At 34.5% G+C, this 22,771-nt stretch overlaps 1 pseudogene; it reads left to right on the plus strand.

Annotated features, from left to right (window-relative positions):
- The first annotated feature begins 268 nt into the window (after window positions 1-268).
- LOC116631408 overlaps window positions 269-22,771 on the plus strand; it is a 117,237-nt pseudogene continuing 94,734 nt past the window's right edge.

Here is a 22,771-nt window from a genome sequence, read left to right on the forward strand (position 1 = left end):
TAGCTCCAGGCTGGGCTGGCCACCAGAATGGAATCCAGGAGGGGAGGCAAGCACATGTGGCCCAGAATCCTTGAAGAGGTAAAGACATGATAACATAGGAATGCAGCTTGCTCCATACTGCACATGTAGGCAAACACATGGTTAACTTCAGACCTTGTCATTTGCCCTATAAATATGGCCCTTATGGAGATGGTCATTTGGAAGTCTCACCTGAGGGGAGGACGCTCCACCCAGGCCTCTCAATTGAGCCTCCAGCCCGGCTGTCTCCATGGCGCTTCCCCAGCTAATGAGGTTGGATGTTGTAAGTACATGATTTGATGTAACTTTGTCTTATTCTCCTTTACTGCTTACTATTGCCCTCATCTATGTGCAGATTTCTCTTTTCTTCTGTTTCTATTAGATTTTTATAATATCAATAAAGTGTTTTTTTTCCCTTCCAAACTGAGTATGGCTCCTGAGAATCTTTCCTTCAGAACAACCTCCCCACTTCCTTTCTTCAAACCTCTAATTCTTTTCCCATACCTGCTAACTCATCCATTTCCTATAACCTCACTCTTAAATGACTTTACTCCCTACCATAAAATAAAAGCTCACTGATTACCAAAAATATAAAATTAAATAAATTTATTACCATCTTCTCCTTTCTCTGAAAAGCTGTACAATTTTTGGTAGTGCTGTTAGATAACAGTATATTGTCTCCTTCAAGTGGCACGAGTAACTTAACACATATTCTTTTCAACGGATGAAATGTTTCTTTATTCATATGAGTCCTTCACATCCATCTCTCTCAGGCATTTTTTAATTATTAATAAATATTTTTCTTTCTTATTTTCTCAATCTTTCCCTGTATATTCTTATATTTTTTGCACATTCTCATGACCCTTTACTTAAAACCTAATAATAATAATAACAACAACAAGAAGAAAGAGGAGAAAGGGGAGGAGAAGGAGAATGGACATGATAATGGAAAAAACAAAAACTCAGCTTCATATTCCTTGCTAACTTCTAGTCATACTCTGATTTTCTTGGCACTCAGATTTGAAAGTAGCATTCAGCAATGCTGATTAGACCTCCTTCATTTCTTTGCCTTTCTATATGAAACACCACTGATATTGGTCCTCACTCTTTCTGCTTCCCTTTGCAGACTTTTCTACAATGTTATAAAATATTAGTGTTCTTCAAAGCTTGGGTGAGAAACTACTCTCTTCTTTTTTTTTTTTTTTTTTAAGATTTTATTTATTTTTTGACAGAGAGAGAGACAGCGAGAGAGGGAACACAAGCAGGGGGAGTGGGAGAGGGAGAAGCAGGCCTCCCGCCGAGCAGGGAGCCAGATGCGGGGCTCAATCCCAGGACCCTGGGATCATGACCTGAGCCGGAGGCAGATGCTTAACGACTGAGCCACCCAGGCACCCCGCAACTACTCTCTTCTTAATCTACTTCTTGAAGCAATGACTTACTTCAATTACCACTTCTATGTAAAATCAGTGTCACATGATTTCCAGAATCATATATCCAAATTATTACTCATACCTTTAATGTAGCTTCACAAGGTTATGTCCAAATCATTGTTCAAATACTGAAATTTTGATCAATGTTCCTTTGTCACAGTTATTTCCAAATATTGAGAAAATCTTGAAGTGTTTATGAAAAGATTATCCTTCTGTAATTCTGGGAATCCTATGAAATCATGTTGCCTTGCATTGTCTTTAAGTTATTGACAACTCTTTAAGTAGTAGATAACTAATCTACATTTTTCTTGTAGATAGAGTTGCAACTAAACTTTGACAGAGAGTCAATTGATTTCCATCCCCCATTGTGAAAGAAGCCACCTTTACAACTACAACTTTATTTCAGCATTGCTGATTGTCTATATTTGGCTATGCTCTTTTGAATGAACTGTTATCTTCTTAATAAAATAGAGTTAACCAGGCTATAATGTTAAAGTTTTGTCATGTGTCCATTTTAAATTTATTTGAATATCATGATTATACCTGTAAAAAATCTTATTTCAGTAAAAGCTATCACTATCCATTAGATTGGGCAAAATTGAAATAACAACATCTTGAGATATTATTCCTCATCTATATCATCCATTCTAAACCAAATCTTGTTTTACTTCTTAAATATTAAATTATTTTAGTGCAATCTACTCCCCATTGTTGCCACGTTAACTAAAATTATCATTATCTTTCCCCCAGACTACTGCAGTAGATTTCGCTCACCAATTCCCACTCTGCTTTAAATTGTTCTACACACCATACACAAAGAATAATCATTTTAAAATCCAATCATGGCACTTGCACACCTTTATTTTAAAAGTAAAAAAGGCTGTTAGAATAAAGCCCAAAATATTTAAAGTCTTGTGTGGTTCTCCATCCTTCCTACCTCTGAGATTTCATCTCTTACCATACCTCCCAGACTCTCTCACATTTGCCTTATATCAGTTCCAATTTGACATGAACCTTCAAAGTGCAAGACCTTTGAAAAATATGGTTCCTACCGACTGGAAATGATCTTTCCACAAAAGCCTTCTCCAACCGGTTATTTCTTACTTATAATATATGGTAACATATGTCCAAGATTTTAAATAATGCCTCCAATCACGACGGTTTTTTAAAAAATAAAAAATGCATCTCTGTAGCAGGTTGAAAATTCTAATTAAAAAGATATATATGAATATGTAAATTTATCTGTCTATAACTCATTTTACTCGGGACACAAGTCCTCACTTCTGTTAAGTTACAGAAAATAATACATAATCTTCCTATTTGTAGTAATTTCCTAGTTTTAGAATTAATCATTTCAAGTTATCACTTCTTGTCAATTTGAGTTTTCAACTCATTAAATTCAAGATTATTCTTCCCCTTCCTCTGTGTGGATAATTTAAGTTTTTGGATAAGGAAAAAGGGGGTTATATATTAACCTAGAATGTGGATAGGATACACTGACCACATGTGGCTGTTCTTAGTTCAACCTGGCGTTTAGTATTTTGTCAGTAACCAAAGGTGAGGTTTTTGGGCCAACTATATTCTCTCATCAGAATGGTCAGTGCTATTCATCCTTCTTGTCCTAACTCCTGGGCTACCTTGCTCTCCATCAATTATCTCAGCATTCTTAGGTCCCTTTTCTGATAAAGGTATGAAGTGATGTAATATGTTACTACACGCATGTGCACACATACACATACACATATACAAAACCAATGAGGTTTGGGGCACTGGAGGGGGAGAGATACAGGTGCTTTTTCTCAGGTATTCACTTCTTGATACATCCCAATTATGTTTCTGTCAATATGCTATGACTTTCCTGTGTTCTCTTGATCTGTACCTTAAATTTCTAAAAGCAGTTGAGGCAAAAATACAATTTGACATTTTTATTTAATACTTGGAGACTGGGCATTTTCAGACAGGTAATTAAATTTATACTTACCTCTGCTTGAATGAATATAAGATACTATAGTGTGGGTTGTTACTGGAATCTGTTAAGTCTCAATTCTTAAATACATATATTCACTTTGTCTGAAATTTTCAGTCCAGTATCTTCATCTACCTATAGGTTATACTTTAAGCATTATCAATATAACTCTTACATACTAGTTTGCTCTAATATTGCACTCTTTCATAATTATCTGACTTTGAAAAAACACATTCTATTTCTGGTTCATCCAATTATATGTGTAAACTTCAGACTGTTTAGATTACTAATACAATGTTAAGTAAGAATTAGGGTGTGTGTGTGTGTGTGTGTGTGCACGTGCATGTGCACTCATGAGTACACATGCATGAATGCACGTATATATGTCTAATTCTGAATAGAAAACATTTCTTTTTATTTCTTAAATCCTAACTATTCAAACACTTTCAAGATCAGTAACACCAAAATGTTAATTTGAATATAAATAAAAGATTATTCTCGAAAGAAATGGAAAAAGCAGCTTGGTTGCTTTAGATAAAATCTGTTTGGACTTTTAAGTTTTCCTATGCTACTTCATGTTTCCATGTCGGGGAATGATCGTATGAATCTTAAATGTAAAACTGTGTATTGAAAATAAGATTTTAATTAATGGAACATTATTAATAGACTTCCTTTATCTTCAGAGTGTTTATTTCTATTTCTTAATCCTTTTTTTCAGAAAAACATGAAGAAAATTTAACAATCCAGTAAAGTATATCTGTAATGCACAGAATTACGCTTACCTCCAAAAACATTCCATCTGCTGCAGCACTAACCTCCAATGTGACTATTTTTAGAGACAGGGCCTTTAGGGAGGCAACAAAGGTTAAATGATGTCATATGGGTGGAGCCCTAATCCAATAGGACAGGTGTTCTCATAAGAAGAGATACCAAAATTGCTCGCATACAGATGAAAGGCAATGTGAGTACACAGCAAGAAGGTTGTCATCTGCCAGGAAAAGAGGCTCACAAGAGACCAACTTTGCTGGAAACTTGATCTTGGCCATCCGGCCTCCAGACTTGTGAGGAAATGAATTTCTCTTGTTTAAGCAACCTAATCTGTGCTATTCTATTTTAGTAAGCTGTTATACCCCTAAAAAAGATGAACGCAATATCTATCACTGCATAAAAATGTGCTGGAAAGGGAACACTTTCCAGTAAATTATAAAATAAATTTAATCTCTAAAATTCTGATAATATATAATCTTGTTCCAACTTATCACTAGAAATATTTTAGATTCCAAGATGGTAAACAAAGTAATAAAAATGTTATTAAATTAAAGAGAGAAGAATAATTTGTTCATTATCTAATTCATACCACATGTACCAATGAAAGGAAATCAATTAATTTCTGCCTAACTCAACTTCACTGAATAAAGATATTTTTATTAATGGGGTGCCTGGCTGGCTCAGTTGTTAGAGCATGTGACTCTTGATCTCAGGGTTGCAAGTTCGAGTCCCATATTGGGTGTAGAGATTACTTAAAAAACAAAATCTTTTTAAAAAATATTTTTATTAATTAATTTATTCTAGATGAGTCAAAATTAGAATGGAAAATGCAACTTTCACGTTTCTAAAAACTATTATAAAAGAAAGAAAACAAAACAAATAGAAAAAAACACTTCCTGAACGATTGCAGAGTATAAGTGATTGACATCAACAGAAAGGTCTTATAAAAATCAGAGTATAATCACTCATTTCTTAAGAGTCTTAAAGGCCCTGTAACTTATTCAACATAACTGGTTGCTCTATAGTTCAGAAGTGTTGCCTAATGGAGATGTTTAAACCTAAGTTGTCCTGTTCAGAGTGGTAAAGTCAAGTGTCATTTTCCATCAGAGAAATATGTCTTAATACAAGAAAAACAAGAGTGCCATCTCAGTCCCTAGCCCTCTTTTCTCCCTACTACTTTCCTTCTCTGAACTTTGCTTAAAACCTGTTTTCTCATTATTTTGACTTTGAATACACATGTAGGTCATGTTTATGAAAATACAGAACAACATTAGTACCTCCTCTAATCTGGCCTCTTCACCCACTGAGTCTAATATGAAAACTTTATATCTGCTATCTTCCTGGATGAAACAGAATATCATGGATAAAAAAGGATATTTATATTGCAGTTCTCGATGACAGGGTAGATAGAGAATAAGAAGGTGGACACTAGGATGTGAGGGCGATCTGGCTGCGACATCTGTCACCCCATTGATCGCCAGGGTTGATTCGGCTGATCTGGCTGGCTAGGCGGGTGTCCCCTTCCTCCCTCACCGCTCCATGTGCGTCCCTCCCGAAGCTGCGCGCTCGGTCGAAGAGGACGACCTTCCCCGATAGAGGAGGACCGTTCTTCGGTCAAGGGTATACGAGTAGCTGCGCTCCCCTGCTAGAACCTCCAAACAAGCTCTCAAGAAGGTGGACACTATGGGCAAAGAAGGCAGAAAACATGGTTTCATCAGGATGTTTCATGGTTAACAAAAGACATGCTGCCAGCAATCTTCCTTATTTGAAACTGATTACAGACTTTAATTACATGTGAAAAAAAATCTTCACAGCAACACACAGATTAGTGTTTAATTGAATATCTGGCCATTGTGTCAGAGCCAAGTTGACACAACAAAAGATCACCACACTTTCAGTGTATTAAGGTAAACCAAACAGGTGAATAGTGGTCTAATGATCCCATCATCTATTTTGCAAATGAAGGGAAGGAATTCATTATCAATCAGGATCAAAATTTTAATATTTGAAGCAAAAGAACAAACGAAGTTTAATTATTTTCAGATTTGTCATCTCTTATCTGGGTCTTGATATGACAGATGATTAAGGATTTTATTTTATTGGAATAAGCACCCACCAAGGGACGGCAGTGCCAGTCAAAGAAGCCAAGCTCACAGTGGAAGTATAACTATGACCACTGTTGCTTATACACGTAAACCCCAGTTGTACATGGTCTTCATGGCAAAGACCACTGAACTTTGGACTTTGATCAGTTGTAGACATTTAACATTAGCATCACATGACTAGAATGATCCAATTTTCAGGGGCTTCTCTAAGAATTATAAACTATGGATTGAAAGACCGAGCAATAGCATCCCACAAATGTGGACACTCCTTTAAGGTCTAGATAGGCAAAGTCATGGTGCCCAATGTAATGATAGAAGTTAAATAGAAAGTCACTTAGTTTATACATCTAGTGGCTAAAACCTGAGGAAAACTTAAGAGTACAAACACTTCTTGACCAAAGAGTAGCTTGTATTAATAAAATAATTGAGGTAGAATAGCAGGTGTAATTTTTAGCTTCAGCATACATTAGTTGAAATAATAATTTTTTCTGAAAGCCCAATAGTATCTTATTTTGAGAGGTGTGAACTCTGTTGATATCCTATTTGCCCTATTATTTTATAACTTAAGAGCAAGGATAATGTTACATATCACTTTCAGCATGAAAAAAAAATTCCACCGAAGTCCATAATCCCACATGCCTTACAGATAGCAGATCACACATTAATATTAATGATAACACTTTCTTTTATTGTAGAGATTTCCCAACTTTATCAGCTCACCACAACCTTAGTAATTCAGTAATTTTTTCACTATGTTCCTAGGCCAAAAGAAATACCTAACAGTCCTGTTTATTAAGAAATTACATTCAGTCTACTTAATGTATAATTGTATTTTAACAACTAAGTGGCTGTTTGAAAAAAATATTCTTGAATTCATTTAAAGATTTATCTAATTGAGAGAGAGAGAGAGAGAGCGCACACATGGGGGGAGGGGCAGAGGGAGAGAGAAAGAGAGAGAGAGAGAATCTTAAGCAGCTTCCATGCCCAGCGCGGACCTTGATGCAGGGCTCCATACCTCGACCCTGAGATAGCTACCTGAGCCGAAACCAAGAGTCAGCCACTTAACCAACTGTGCCACCCAGGCACAACCCCCCCCCTCTAAGATTTATTTATTTGAGAGAGAGAGAGAGAAAATTTATTGTTAAATATTGTTAAATAACCACAATTACTAGTGGGTTGTGTTGTTGGGAATGGACACCATAAGGAATATGATTGAACCTTAAACCCTCATTTCTCATTCTACATTAATTTTCACACGGTACTCACTTTTTATCACAATAGTTGCTGAAAACCCAGCTTAACAAAGATATGATATATCGAAACAATTGTAGCACTAACATGAAAACTATAAACTTCTTTGAACAAATATTTCATGTACTTTTCTACTGTATTGAGTGTTAACACATTTCTCTTGAACATTTAAAATATCATGTTGTGCTCCTGTGAGTTTGCTGAAGTACCCCTGGGTGCTTCGGTGCACATTTTAAAATTAGAGGTCCTATTAATCTGGCACTTCCTATTTATTACTATAATTTCTTGTTATCTTATCAGCCAATTTAGAAAGGGTAACTCTTAGGTCTCTAAAAATTAGCATCCCTGTACCTGGAAAAGCTACTCCAATTATACAGAGTAGACATATACGTATCTACCTAAAGTATATATATTTTTAAACTTGTGGAAGGCAATAACTAATGTCTCTTCTCCTACATTCACAGTCCCAACACAAAAACTCTGTTAATTTTTTTCCTGTAAAAATGTTATGCATTTTTTACTCCGCCATAGTGTAATCTATAATGTTCATCCCTACCAGTTTTTAATTGCCCACTCATGTTATAGCTTATTCCCTAGTAGATGATTATCTGGTAGATTTGCAGGTTATTCAAGTTAACCTGCAAATACTTCTAATACAAACTAAAGAACTACAAAAGGTCTGACAATCATCTCTACAGGAACATTTTTTTTTTTTCAGAGATCAAGTGTATTTATCTTATTGATACTTCAAAAACTCGAAAGCCTTTTATCCTTGGACATGTTTTCATTATTTCAATATACAACAACTGAATATCTAGTAAATGCTGGAGAATTTTATAGTCATTGTGATGAAATGGCAAGAAACATGTTTTTCCCTGAAGATCTTAAAACTTATTCTAAATTTGCACATAAACATGAACCAAATTAGAACGTTAAATGTTTGAGAGAAGCTTTATAAGCAATGTAAAATAGTAATGTTATTCAGAAGTCAATAAACCTCAGCACTCCAACAATCTTAGACCCTAAGTGGGCTGTTTTCTTGAAAAATTCAAGGTCAAAGTCACATGTCAACCTTTCTTTCAAGCACTCTTTAAGAGTAATTCTAACTAAGCCTATGTGAAGAGAAACACTTTCAAAATCTAATTTTAATACCATGTTTAAGGAAGAGTCAGATTTAAGTAATTCTCTTAGAACTTAGGTTTATAAGAAGCTTGATAAATGGCTTCCAAATTCATCTGGATCTTCAACTCTGCCTTATAATCTTAAAATGGATACTGAAATAGCTATTATTCTCCTTACTATCAGTAACCATTCCAATTCCTTATCACATTGCCAAAGCACCCAATTCCAGCAGTTTTCTTTCATTCATAAAATGTGAACTTAGTTGTCAGTGAAGGGAAAAATTTGGACAATTGTTTAAGACTTCTTACATATTTTTACTACCATGTTAACAAATTATTTGTACCATCATCCATCTGTTACCTACATCTTTACTTATCTGAATCAATACAATGAATCTGGAAGGTATATACTGTTTTAGAAGATGGTAAAAACATAGTATTTAAGAATTCAGTGTTCTGAATCAGAACGACTTGGCTTTAAATTCTAGATTCCTAATTACTTCGTTGGAGATTTGCTTAAAGATATTACTTGCCATTCCCAATTTCAAATTAATATATTAATAATGATATTTAGCTCATAAGGTTCTTGTGAATATTAAAATATAAAGGCTCTGACACTTAAGTGCTGTATTGTAAAACCCATATTCTATATTTCATCTTGTCAGATTTTTTCCTCATGCATGTTGGTATATTTGAAAGAGTATTTCCATTTTGTATTTTCAGCCATTCTCAGCATTGTCCTTCTAATCTTACACACACACCCTTTCTCAATTTTAAGCCTACCTCTACCAACACAGTCAATCTTCCCAGTCAATCTTCTTGGCAAAGGCCCCCAAAGGCCCCACCTCCTAACATCATCCCTTTGGCACTGGGATTCCAAAATGTGAATTTTGGGCGGACACATTCAGACCATAGCATCTGTATCATTTTTATTCTTTTGAATTTGTCAAAGTTTGTTCTATGGCTCAGAATATGATTTGTATTGGTGAAATCCTATGTGCATTTGAAAAGAATGTGTATTCTGTTCTTGTAGAGTAGACCTTCCTAAAATATCAATTAGGTCCAGTTAGTTGATAGTTGTGTTCAGGTTAACTACTAAGAGGGAAGTGGAACTCTCTAGTTGTCAATTTGTCTATTTCTCCTTTAAGACACACCTGTTTTTGCTTTGAGTATCACCTGAAACTCTCTTGTTAGATATATACAAAAATGATCCTTACATCTTTTTGGAGAATTGACACCTTTACATTATGTAATATCCTTCTTTATTCCTGAAAATCCTCCTTTATCTGAGGTCTCCTTTGTCTGAAATATAGTTACTCCAGCTTTCATTTGATTGATGTTTGTATTGTGTATCTTCCTCTACTTTATTACTTCAGTTGATTGTAGATCAACTGTAGATTGTACCTTGTACAAAACATGCAAAAAGGCTTATTTCCAAGCTCAAAGCTGGCAAAATTCCAAATACCAATCACTAAGAGAATGGATAAACAAATGGTAGTGTAGTTATAAAAGTATTAGTCACAGCAATAAAAAGGTACAAACAACTGGTATGTAGAGTAATTTGACTAAGTCTCAAAAAGACAGAGTACTGAGTGAAAGATGGCAGATAGTGGAGGAGACCCTGTATAGTTCCATTTATTTGACATCCCAAAGAGGCAAAAACAATTTATGGGGATAGAAAATGTTTGCTGCCAAGGGTGGGGGAAAGAATGACTAGAAAACTTCATGAGGAAAATGTTGGTGATGATGGGAAGTTTATATTGTTTTGGGTAGTGGTCACATGGCAATTTACCATGGTCAAAATTATCAAATTAGCAAACTTAAAATGTGTATATTTATTGAATATAAATTATAATTTCATTAAAAATCAAACTCCTGCTGTGAATACAAATGTGCTCATCACATTGGGGTCCAGGTGGTAAGGGAGGCAGTGTAGGTTGCTAAGAACCAGGGATGGAGGCCAGACAGACTAGTGTACCCTTCCCAGCCCTAACATTTCAATGACTTTGTGGAAATTTCCATCTCTCAGTTTCTCTTAAATCGTTGTTTAAAGATCTTTCTCTCAGATTTTATTCTCTCTGAGAATAAAATAATATTGTGCTTGTAAATCATCCAGCATAGAAGCTGAAGAGATGGGAGATTGTCACAACTATGTCTTTCCCCTCAATCCCTCAGTTTTTCTGTTTCTTTGTGTGAGCCCTCTAATTCCCTGAGACAGTACCTGACCACCTTCTCATTTGAGTAACAATTCCTTCCTATCCTCGGAAAAGAAATTCCTTACTGTACTTAAAAAATGATATTAGCAATGTGTGGGAAGGATTTTCATCCCTTCCTATATATATGCCTTTATATTTAGATATGTTGAATTTTTATGAATATGAAGTAATATTATTTTAATTTGTGATCTGGACATTAAAAACTGTCAAATACTTACACTATGAGAATATAACCTTTTTGTAACATTTATCCCAACTGTGTGAACAAGTAAGCACTATATGATTTATTTCGCTTATGGCTTATTTCTTCCTGCTGTTAGATATATGCCATCTATTCTAGGGCCATGCTTCTCCAACAAGTACCAAAAATTCTGAAATTACACAACACAGGTAAGCTTAGGTCAAAGAATATTGGTGATAAAGTAATAGTCTAACAACAGTGAAATAAAGGAAATTTGTATCTTGTTACTTTACATTCTGTAATTTGGAGAAAGAAAAGATAGTTTAAAATAAGGGGCATCAGAGATTCACAATTTCATACCCAATAAAGGACTATGCCTTATAGCACTAAAATTAGAAAACATCACACATCATATTCTTCTTCTAGAATGTTATTTAAGTTGGGCCACACTATTAGCCATGTTCAAGAAACTTTTTTTCTGGTTATACTGCTAGTTAAACTCTATGATATATGAATCCCTCTAAAAGTGTGTTATTTCCAAGATGTCACTGGAAAATGAAGCCATGAAGGTTGGTATTTTCATAAGGATTCCCCCCTTTTCTTCTCTTTTTACTTCCTCTAAAACAGGTAAATGTTGAGAAACAATATATCCATAAGATCTAGAATATATATCACCAATTAGACATGACATATTTTAGGAAAGAAATAAGATAAAATAGATTTATGGTGCATATTATAATTAGCTGAGCCCAAATCACACAGAATAATTAAAATATTCTTATGTGAGACTAAAAGGAGCATGCAAAATAACAGACTACTCACATGGAAACTACAATCAATATGGTTTTATCTGTCTGTCTGCCTCTCATTCTCTCTCTCTCTCTCTCTCTCTCTCTCACACACACACACACACACACACATTTTTGGATGATAATCTGTTTTTATCAAAATTAATCATTATCTTGTTTTGTTTTTCCTAATGAGTCCCTAATAAATTTTTTCAATTACACTTATGCTTAATATCTATAGCAGGGTGAAACGAACAATTTTAGAACAAACCCCAGGTTTTGACACAGAAGAAGAATCTAAGTCAGAATCATAAGCCTGCTATAAATAATTTTTAAAAGTGCTGCACTCTGAATAATCTGCTTTCTGAGAACATTCATCAGGGTCAAGAATGACCATGTCCTGAGTCAGGCCATAGACCATATGGTCATCTATAACCATTGTAATTTTAGCTGCATATCTAATAGTTGGTGGATTTTCTAAAGTAAACACTCAAACAAACATTATAAAATTAAAAAAACCATGCTGTAATTTAGGATACTATCTTAGAATCATCTGATGATGACCTGGTCATCTTTCATTTACAAGGCTATAATATTTAACAGAAACCTAGGTCAAATCTCTTGTACTAGAGCTGTAATTGGGGATGTTTTATGAATGTCAAGAGTTGGGTTACCTTCTCCTTTTTTAAGTTACTCTGATTTAAATCACTCTGCCATGAAGAATCAATACCTTGTTTACTAAATTTACGAAAATAAAAATTATTCAACTTGTTTTTAATTAGAGTTGTTTAAAAAAATAAAGCAAACACATTGAAGAGTGAATAAATAACATGTACATATTGGTGATTTTTTTTTAAGTGAACACACACAACTAACCACAACTCAAAGAAAAAAATAAATAAATAAAATAAGCAAGCACCCAAGAAGCCTTCCTCTTGAAAGCTCCCAGCCATTACCTACACAAAAGGTAACTAATCTGATTCCTATCATCATACATTAGTTACGTCTGTTTTTGAACTCTGAATAAATGGAATCATATAGTATATACTTTTGTATGCTGCTTTTTTGATCAATATGTTTGTGATATTCATCTATATTATAAAGGGTAGCAGTTCTTTTCAATGTTTCTCATAACATGTAGCTATACTGCAATTAATAATCAATTATAATCTTGAATGACATCTAGAGTGTTTCCATTTGGGGGCTATAATGAAAAATATAGCTATGAACATTCTCTTAATGTCTCCTGATGCACATATCTGAGCATTTCAGTTGTGTATAATAATTGAATTACTTTAGTGATAGACTACGCATATATTTTCAGCTTCACTAGGTAACTACCAAAAGTTTTCCAAACAAATTGGGTCATTTTTTTTCCTGCCAGCAGCATATGAATTTCCAAGTGTGCCACATTCTTGCCAACATTTGGCAGCATGAATATTTAAAAAATTTAGCCTTCTGCTAAAATCAAAAACTCAAGAAACAAGTGTTGGTGAGGATGTGGAGAAAAAGGAACCCTCATGCACTGTTTATGGGAATGTAAACTGGTGCAGTCATTGTGGAAGACAGTTATGCAGGTTCTTCTAAAAGTTAAAAATAGAACTACCCTATTATCCAGTAATAACACTACTAGGTATTTACCCAAAGAATATGCAAACACTAATATGAAGGGATAAATGCCCCCCTATGCTTATTGCAGCATTATTTACAATAGCCAGATTATGGAAGCAGCCCAAGTGTCCATCAACAAATGAATGGCTAAAGAAGATACAATGGAATATTATTCAGCCATACAAAAGAATGAAATCTTGCCATTTGCAACAACATGGATGGACCTAGAGAGTATAATGGTAAGCAAAATAAGCTCGTCAAGAAAGACAAATACCATATGATTTTACTCATACATGGAACTTAAGAAACAAAACAAATGAACAAAGAAAAAAAAGAGAGAGAGAGAGAGACAAACCCAAAAAACAGACTCTTAACTATAGAGAACAAACAGATGGTTACCAGAGGGGAGGTGGGTAGGGGGATGGGTGAAATAGGTGATGGGGATTAAGAGTACATTTATCTTGATGAGCACTGAGTAATACATAGAATTATTGAATCACGAGATTGTACACCTGAAACAAATGTAACACTGTATGTTAACTACACTGAAATTTTTTTAAGTAAAAAAAAAAAAAAAGAAAAATTTAGTCATTCTAGTTTGTAAATTGATCTCATCCTGGTTTTAATTTGCATTATCCTGGTTAATAAGTGATGTTGAACACATTTACTTCTCTTTATTCAACATCAGGATCCTCTTTTTTAAAGTATCCAAGCATTTTGTCTGTTTTTTTTTTTAATTGGCTTGCTTTTTTTTAATTAAAGTGTGAAAAATATTATGTATTCTGTTTATGAATCCTATGAAATATACTTTTGATAAATATTTTACCTCTCACTCTATGGCTTGTCTTTTTACTATCTTAAGAGCTATCTTTTTATGAACTAAGGTTTTTAATTCTAATTAAGCTTAGTTTATCTCTCTTTTATGGTTTGTTCTTTTCTATCTTCTTTCAGAAAGTATCTCCTCCAAGATAATAATGATATTCCTCTATATAATCTTCTAGTAGCTTTATTGTTTTACTTTTTAGAGTTGAATATATAATGCATATTGCTGAAAATAGGTGTAAAGTTTCGGGCGCCTGGGTGGCTCAGTTGGTTAAGCGACTGCCTTCGGCTCAGGTCATGATCCTGGAGTCCCGGGATCGAGTCCCGCATCGGGCTCCCTGCTCGGCAGGGGGTCTGCTTCTCCCTCTGCCCCTCCCCCCTCTCATGTGCTCTCTCTCTCTCATTCTCTCTGTCTCAAATAAATAAATAAAATCTTTAAAAAAAAAAAAAAATGAAAATAGGTGTAAAGTTTCAATCATTTTCCATGTTTTTCCAATGGGTGAGCAACACTTATTGAAAAAGACCCCTTGTTCCTTCTTTCTTCTAAACTCCAAGGTATCTCTGTCTTAATCAGGTTACTCTTTATGTGTAAGTTGATCTCTGGATTTCCTATTATGTTCCACTCTTTTGTCTCCTTTTACAGCAATAACTGAGTCTTTACTAGTGTAGTTTTATTAAGGCTCTACATATAAGAGTAAATTCTCCAACTTTGTTCTTCATATGTATTTCCATACCAGTTTTAGAATTATCTAGTAAATTTACACAAAAATGACTGGACATCACACATACACACATACAATCACATGCACACTCCTTTGCATTGAGTGCACTGAATTGAGAGGGGGAAGATCAGTCTGGGGAGAATTTATGTCATTTCAATGTCTCTTCTGATTTAAAATTATAGTATATTCCTCCATTTATTCAGTTATTCCTTAAGATTTTTCTCAGTAACATTTTATAGTTTTCTGTTTAGTGGTTTAAATCTTTTTTGAAGATTTTTTCCTGTATATCTGATGTATTTCATGCTTTAAAACAGTACATTTTTACTGTTTTTTAAAATTTGTTGTTTTAGCACATAAAATAGTACAGTTTTTGCATTTATATTGTAGCTAGTTGATTTTTTTAAAATTCATTTATTAATACATTTTTTATAGAATGCTTCTGGATCTAAATAAAAATTTCTTTGGCTCCAACACCTTTGCTCTTTTAACAGCTCAATTGGACCTTTCCATACTCTTCATACCACATTTCTTAGAGTCTTGGAAGACGTCTAGTAATTGATATGGTAAATTAATATTAAAAAAGGTTTAAAAGTAGCTAGTGAGGACTGGTTTGTTATCCTCCCCAGATAGTCATTTTATTAGAGGATTTTTTCAATGACACTCAGTGATAAATCAAAGGAATATCTCCATTAAGGAGGAAAAATTTCCCTTCTACCCTTCTAGATTCTCTGGCTGGTCAAACAATTAACATGAAATAAGACAAATTAATGGAAGACCAACAAATTTAATTAGGTACTTATAGGAGGCTCATAAACATATATGAAGACTCAAAAGGCAGGTAACTGAGACTTATACAACATCTTGAGCTAAGGGAAGGGGTAAGAGTCTGGAAATACAAAGGGAAGGAAGATCATTCACAGAAAAGCAGAGATGTTTGGAAAACAAAGATTGCCCTATTATGCAGATAAGTTTCTTAAGTAAAAAGACTCTCTCTGTAAATAGTTCCCTTCCTGGTACAGGGTCCCTTTCCAATTTAGCAGATGAGCTGGAGGAAGAGAGCTTTTCCTGAATCTGTTGGGTTCTGACTGCCTTTAGCTGAAAATAATCCTCCTGACAAAGTGGCATATTTTGGCGTGACAAATTCTGCTCTCCTTCAAGTCTATCAGTGGGACACAGAGGAAAGTTCTTCCAGGAGATATCTGTAGGCACCTCAATTACCCCTCAAATCACATGTTCTAAATAACAATTCATTCTACCTGTCTACGTAGCCATACCTAATTATACAGCCTTGCACCTGTCTAAGCTTCCTGATACCCTAGTAACTTACTTAAAATATTGCAATACAGAATGAAGATACAAGATACCACTGTTTCTACTCAACTTGTAGATTAACATTACATCTACAAGTTGTCAAACTTTATGTTAAAAAGATGAATGACTATCCCATTGTATTATAAAACAGGAAGAGGCAATGAACATATCAATTGCATATTTCAGAGCAACTAAAATTTAAATGCTTTCTAATTAGCCTATTCATTTACAAAATGTGCCTCTTTAACCTACAGTGATCATGTTAGGGAATCAAATAACAAAATGTCAGCGGTCACAAAATGTTTCCCTGGTAATCTAACTATTTATATCCTGGAAAAATATTTAGCACTGTAATCTTTTGTTTTAGTAGTATTACAATGTTCTGTTTATAGCACTAATTTTATATTTTTTAACTGATGAATTCAAGTCCTAATATCAAAGAAAAAAAGAAGGCAATTTTAACTATTTGAATAGAAGAGAGGCATTCTGAAATTTTAAGATAATTCAATTCCTTTTTATGCATAATGTAGGGGCCAAAAGCAGGCTGCCCTAAGATGGGCCAGTTTGGCATGAAGATTATTTTGAGTTAAAAGCAATCAAAACCCCAGCAGATTTAGGAAAAGCTTTTTTCCTACCCCCCCTCAACTATCTAAAAAGAATTTAGATAGAGGACCTCCTCTATGAAGAAAGCTGTCACCATAGATAACTACATTACAACATGAAGTAGGTAAGATAGGGAAGAAGCTAGCAAGGCCTTTTGACCAAAGTCCTCTGTGTCCCATTGTTTCTGAATAGCCTAGCAAACATTTGCTTACCAAACATTTACTCTTTTTCATCTTTCTGTAAACTGCATTCCTTCCCTTTGAAGTCCCAGACACCTACCCCATTTTCATTAGTTCATAGTGACATATACGGCTCATGTTGACTGGTTGTCTTTGGAATTTTGTGTCTGTGGACTTCTTGTATATACAAAATTAAATTTGATTTTCTCCTGTTAATCTGTCTTATGTCAATTTGATTCTTAGTCTAGCTTGCAGGACCTTGAAAATCAAAGGAAATTCTACCTCCCTAACAATATAAAAAAAGATTGAAAAAAAAAAACGAATCACATATATGCCTTTCCAGGTGAGGTTGGAGAAGGTGATGTTTTGCCTTCTTGTTTCAGCTCTCATGCTGTAAACATGTTTGTGTGTGTATGTGTGTGTGTGTGTGTGTGTAGTCTACTTAATGCCACTTTTTTTGCATTTTCATGTTTTTTGTTGGCGATTTTGTTGTTTAAAAATGATTCTTTTTAAAGAAGATTTTATTTATTTATTTGAGAGAGAGAGAGAGCATGAGTGCGGTGAGGTACAGAGGGAGAGCAGACTCTTTGCCCAGCAGGGAGCCCTACGTGGGGCTCGATCCTAGGACTCCAGGATCATGACCTGAGCTGAAGGCAGACACTTAACCAACTGAGCCACCCAGGTGCCCCTAAAATGATTCTTAACCATAGTACTAAAGTGCTCTCCCTAAGCACTAGAATGCTGTGAGGTGCCTTACAGAGAATACACATGTGTTAGATAAGCTTCATTCAAGCATGAGTTATAGTACTATGAGTTCAATGTTAATGAATCAACAATATATTTTAAATAAGGTGAGCAGAAACAAACATAAAACAAAGTTATATACTGATTAGTTGATGAAAATGGGACCAGAGATTTGCATGAAGTTAACTCTGTATTTCCCCTAAGAGCAATCATTTATCATTCACTAATTTATTGTTTGGAGCAATTTTATAGAACACAACTACTGTGAATAATGAAAATTGCCTGTGTTTAATTTAAAACATACTTGTACCTAGAAAGTCATTTTGAATAGATAACTTATAAGCATTGCTAATATTTCGGGCATGTCACAGATCCACACCATCACCAGAAAAAAACAATATAGAACAATGTGAGGAAATTTAACAGGTAACTTGTTGATAAGTTGCCCCATATGTCAGCAAATTCAAATAAGAAATAGACAAAAAATTAAAAGAATCCATAATAGTAGAGATACTAATATAAAACTTCTAGAAATATTGTCATAAAGTAAAAGGATCTTTCCTTAATACCTTTGTTCTCTAAACTGTAAAATGTAACTCTTTAAAAGTTTCATAAAATACCTATGCACCACTTAATAAATTACAAAATAAACACCTATGTAACAACAACCAGGTCAGATCTAAATAATACCAACTTTTGCGGGCCCTCAGAGAACCTCAGTAGCACCTTCCAACCTTGTCCTGATTTTCATGGCACCACATCTCTTAAAACTTTATCAGTTTTCCACATTCTTTGAAATATTAAATAATTGCGATTATTTACTTTCTTTTAGAGTTATTTGGGATTTAATCTCACTTTTCTGTGTGTAGTTTTTTTTTTTAAACATTTTTTTTAAAGATTTTAGTTATTTATTTGACAGAAAGAGAGAGAGCGAGAGGAGGAACACAAGCAGGGGGAGTGGGAGAAGGAGAAGCAGGCGTCCTGCTGATCAGGGAGCCCGATGCGGGGCTCGATCCCAGGGCCCTGGGATCATGACCTGAGCTGAAGGCAGATGCTTAACGACTGAGCCACCCAGGCGCCCCCTGTGTGTAGTTTTTTATATATTACAACATTCCATCCTTGATTTAGTGAAGATAGATTTATTGGTACTTACACATTATACACAATGCAAAAACCATAGAACACATAGAACATAGGACACTGTTATTTACCTTCCAAATTATGCGACGTTTATGTGACATTGTGCTGTATTTAGATTATATATGTGTGTGTGACTTTGTATATTCAACTATACATGCCATTAGTATTTGATAAAATGAATGTAATATCTGGATTTAGCCATATGTTTACCTTTTGTAATTCTTCATTTCTTCCTGCTATTCTAATCTTCCTTTGGGATATTTATTCTGCCTCAAGAATCTTTTATTGTTTCTTTATTTATGAGGTACTGGTTACAAAAATTTCCAAACATCTTTTTGTTTAAAAGAATCCTTATTTTACTTTTAATACTAGAGAGTTTTTGGGTGCCTGGGTGGCTCAGTTGGTTAAGCGACTGCCTTCGGCTCAGGTCATGATCCTGGAGTCCCGGGATCGAGTCCCGCATCGGGCTCCCTGCTCAGCGGGGAGTCTGCTTCTCCCTCTGACCCTCCTCCCTCTCATGCTGTCTCTCATTCTCTCTCTCGCAAATAAATGAAATCTTTAAAAAAAAAAAAAATTTAATACTAGAGAGTTTTTTTTTTAAATAATTGGAATTCATATTGGGTGATTGTTTTATAGCATACAGAAAATACCATTCTATTAGCTTGTGTCTCTCATTGTTGACAAAAGGACAATCTAATAGTTAACCAAAAGCAACTTGCTACTTTCCAAAGTAAATGGTCTTCCCTTTTTGTTTTTTAGCAATTTCCTCTATTATATCCACCACTTTGTATATTCCTTTTGATCTATCTTGTTTGAAATATTTGAGTTCTTCCTTTTGTGGACTGTAGTCTTTTATTATGTATTAATTTATCAGACATTATTTCTTTAGTTAATTGTTTTGTTCATCTTCAGTCTCTCTAAAGAAACAACAGAACTTCACACTGGACTATCTGTATCTCTCAGCATCTTTTCTTGATTTTCTATCCTTTTGATACCCATGCCTCATTCTAACTGATTTTCATAATAAGCAGCTTTTAACTTTCACTCTAGAATTTCTATCTGTTTATTTTAAAAATCCATGTCCTCTTTTACATTTTCTAGTTCTATGCTGAAATCCATGTTTGTGGTTATGTTCTTGATTATAGCGAGCAGAATGGTATTACAGTCTACGTCTGAATCATCCAATATCTAAAGTGCTAATAGGAGTACTACTGCTGGTTTTATTTGTGTGTGCATGTGTGTGTGTGTATCTTGTGTATTTTCATGTACTTATTTATCTTGGATTGGGTTGTGGACATTTGAAAAACTTACATGTAAAAATTATCTTTAACTTCTATTATTTCCTAGTTATCATATTTTCATTTGCCTCTGAAAACACCAGGGACACTCTCATTCTTGTTCCTCATTATTCAGATTTTAGGACTTAATGCTTGCTGGCCCATTCAATCAATGAAAACTGATTAGGGAGAGCAGGTGTATTTCTAGTTCAGCATAACTCCTGGAATCCCAACACAAAGCTCCTATTATCTTATGAGACCATCTATCTTCATGGAGTTCTGAAATTTACATTCTAAAAAATTCAGCTACAATTTAAAGCTAGAACCAGTATAATTTTTGGTTGGTATAACATGTTAAGTGTGAGAGAAACAGTAAACTCAAAGTCTTTTGCAGGATTTTGGCTTGAACAAATGGAAAGATATTACTACCATTAACAGAAATGGCAAATAAGGAAGGTTGAGAGGATTTGGAAGATAAAATTAAGAGTTATGGAAATATTAACTCTCAGATATCTGAAAGATATCCAAGTGAAGATGTTGAGTAAGCAGTGGGATTAAATGTTTGGAGTTCACAGAAAAGGCTAGGATGTAGACACAAACTTGGAAGTTATCAGTAAAAAAATACTTATTTAAAGCCCTAAGACTAAATGTTAGTAAATGAAGATACAGAAGGGGAAAAGTCCAAGAATGAAGTGTTAAAGCATTTTAAGGTTAAGATGTTGGATAAGCAGAAACTGATAAACTTCAATGAAGTTAAGAGAAAAGTGTATAATTTTAGAAATCAAATAAAAAAGTGTTCCAAAGAGGAATGAATGAAAATAAGAAATACTGCTGATAAGTCAAATAAAAGCAAGGTCAAGAACTGACAAGTAGATTTATAAAGATGAAAGTTATTGATAACCTTAACAAAAGTAATGTTGATAAAGTTATGGGCTTAAATTCTGAATGGGTGACTTCAGAAAGGAAATAGGAAGAGAAGAATCAGGAGAATAAGAATATACATATAACTGGAAGAAATTTGTTATAACAAGGAGCAGAGAATGAACCTGCAGTCTAAAGTAGTAGAGAGAGATTTTATATTTTATTTTATTAAAAATTTTTTCAACGTGGGAAAAATAACAACATGCGTGCATGCTGGTGGGAACTGCAGAAGTGGATACTGATGTTGCAAGAAAGAAAATAAATCGCTCTAACAATGTCTTTGAGAAAAGAAGATAAGATGTATTGCACATCTAAAGGAGTTGGTCTTAGGATGCAAACAGTTTATTTCTTATGTTAGAAAGGAAAGCATAAAATGCAGGGTCAGATGCTAGTAGGTGTATAATGTTGTGTTGCAAGCTTCTCTGGAAGTTCTCTTATGATTGTGATAATTTTCTTTGTGAAATGGGAAGCAAGGTTATTATCCCAGTGCAGAGAAAAGGAGGTGGTACTCTTAGTTTGAGGAAAGACTAGAAACATAAAGTAACAATTTAAAAGCCCTAGAGTGAATGTTTGACAAAAATACAGTACAATTGCTTGGCAACATTGAAAGCCCACTTGAAATCAATGATCATGAAATAAAAGCCAGGACAGTCAGCATGAGAGAGTATTTTTTTCTCCAGTCAGTTAAATAGAGATGGACTTAAAACATTGCAAAATGAATATGAAAAAACAAAAGAGCAGCAGGTAAACTCAAGATATGTTTTAAAAAAAAAGGTCATTATAATAATCTATCATGGTATTTAAGGAGGAACAAGAACCCCTGAGAAGAATGAGGGGCAAAAGGTAAGATCACTGAGATTAAAACCTAGTGAGGCCCAAGGACTGCTTGGCAATTCAGAGGAGTAGGAAAGGGAGGAGATGCAAAAATAGACTGCGATTCTTGAAACAGGCTGTGGAAGCTTAATTTTATTAATAATAAAAATTGTAGGGTATATCAAATTAAAAAAATGCAGATCTAATAAAGAGACACTTTATTTGGAAGAATTACTGCTAGACAGTGGAGAAGGACTATTGGGTAGGGAAATACTCAATATAAGGACTACTAGAATAGAGAGAAGCTGTGACAAGATTTGCAGGCATTTCAGGCTTAGGCAAAAAGAGTTTTTCTTTTATACAGAGGAGTAAACAAGGCTAGAAAGAACTGGGTCGGGAAGAGAGATGAAAGAGTGACAAGAAGGGATACTAGATCCTGGGAAGTTTTACCAGGGGTGGGGGAGTGGGGGAGATCATCCCTTAAGGAAGGTTGTTTGCTGGCCCAATTTAAAGGTAGGTCAAAGTTCAGGGAAGGAGAGAATTTTAACCACAGTTTGGCTAACGAGCATTTTATTTCTATTGATCAGTGAAGATAAAGCATTTCAGCTAACCACTTAGGAAGCAAAGAAAAGGAATCTAGAGGGTCTGTGTCTGGCCTTGTAAGTAAATAAAGGGGACATCCCCAAGTCTTATCTGAGTCAAATGGGGAAGGGTAATCCTTTGAATCCTTTTCCAGAGCCCAAAGTGTGTGTGTGTGTGTGTGTGTGTGTGTGTGTGTGTGTGT

The sequence above is a fragment of the Phoca vitulina genome, unplaced genomic scaffold (genome assembly GCF_004348235.1).
Source record: "Phoca vitulina isolate PV1807 unplaced genomic scaffold, GSC_HSeal_1.0 scaffold5, whole genome shotgun sequence".
NCBI lineage: Eukaryota > Metazoa > Chordata > Mammalia > Carnivora > Phocidae > Phoca > Phoca vitulina.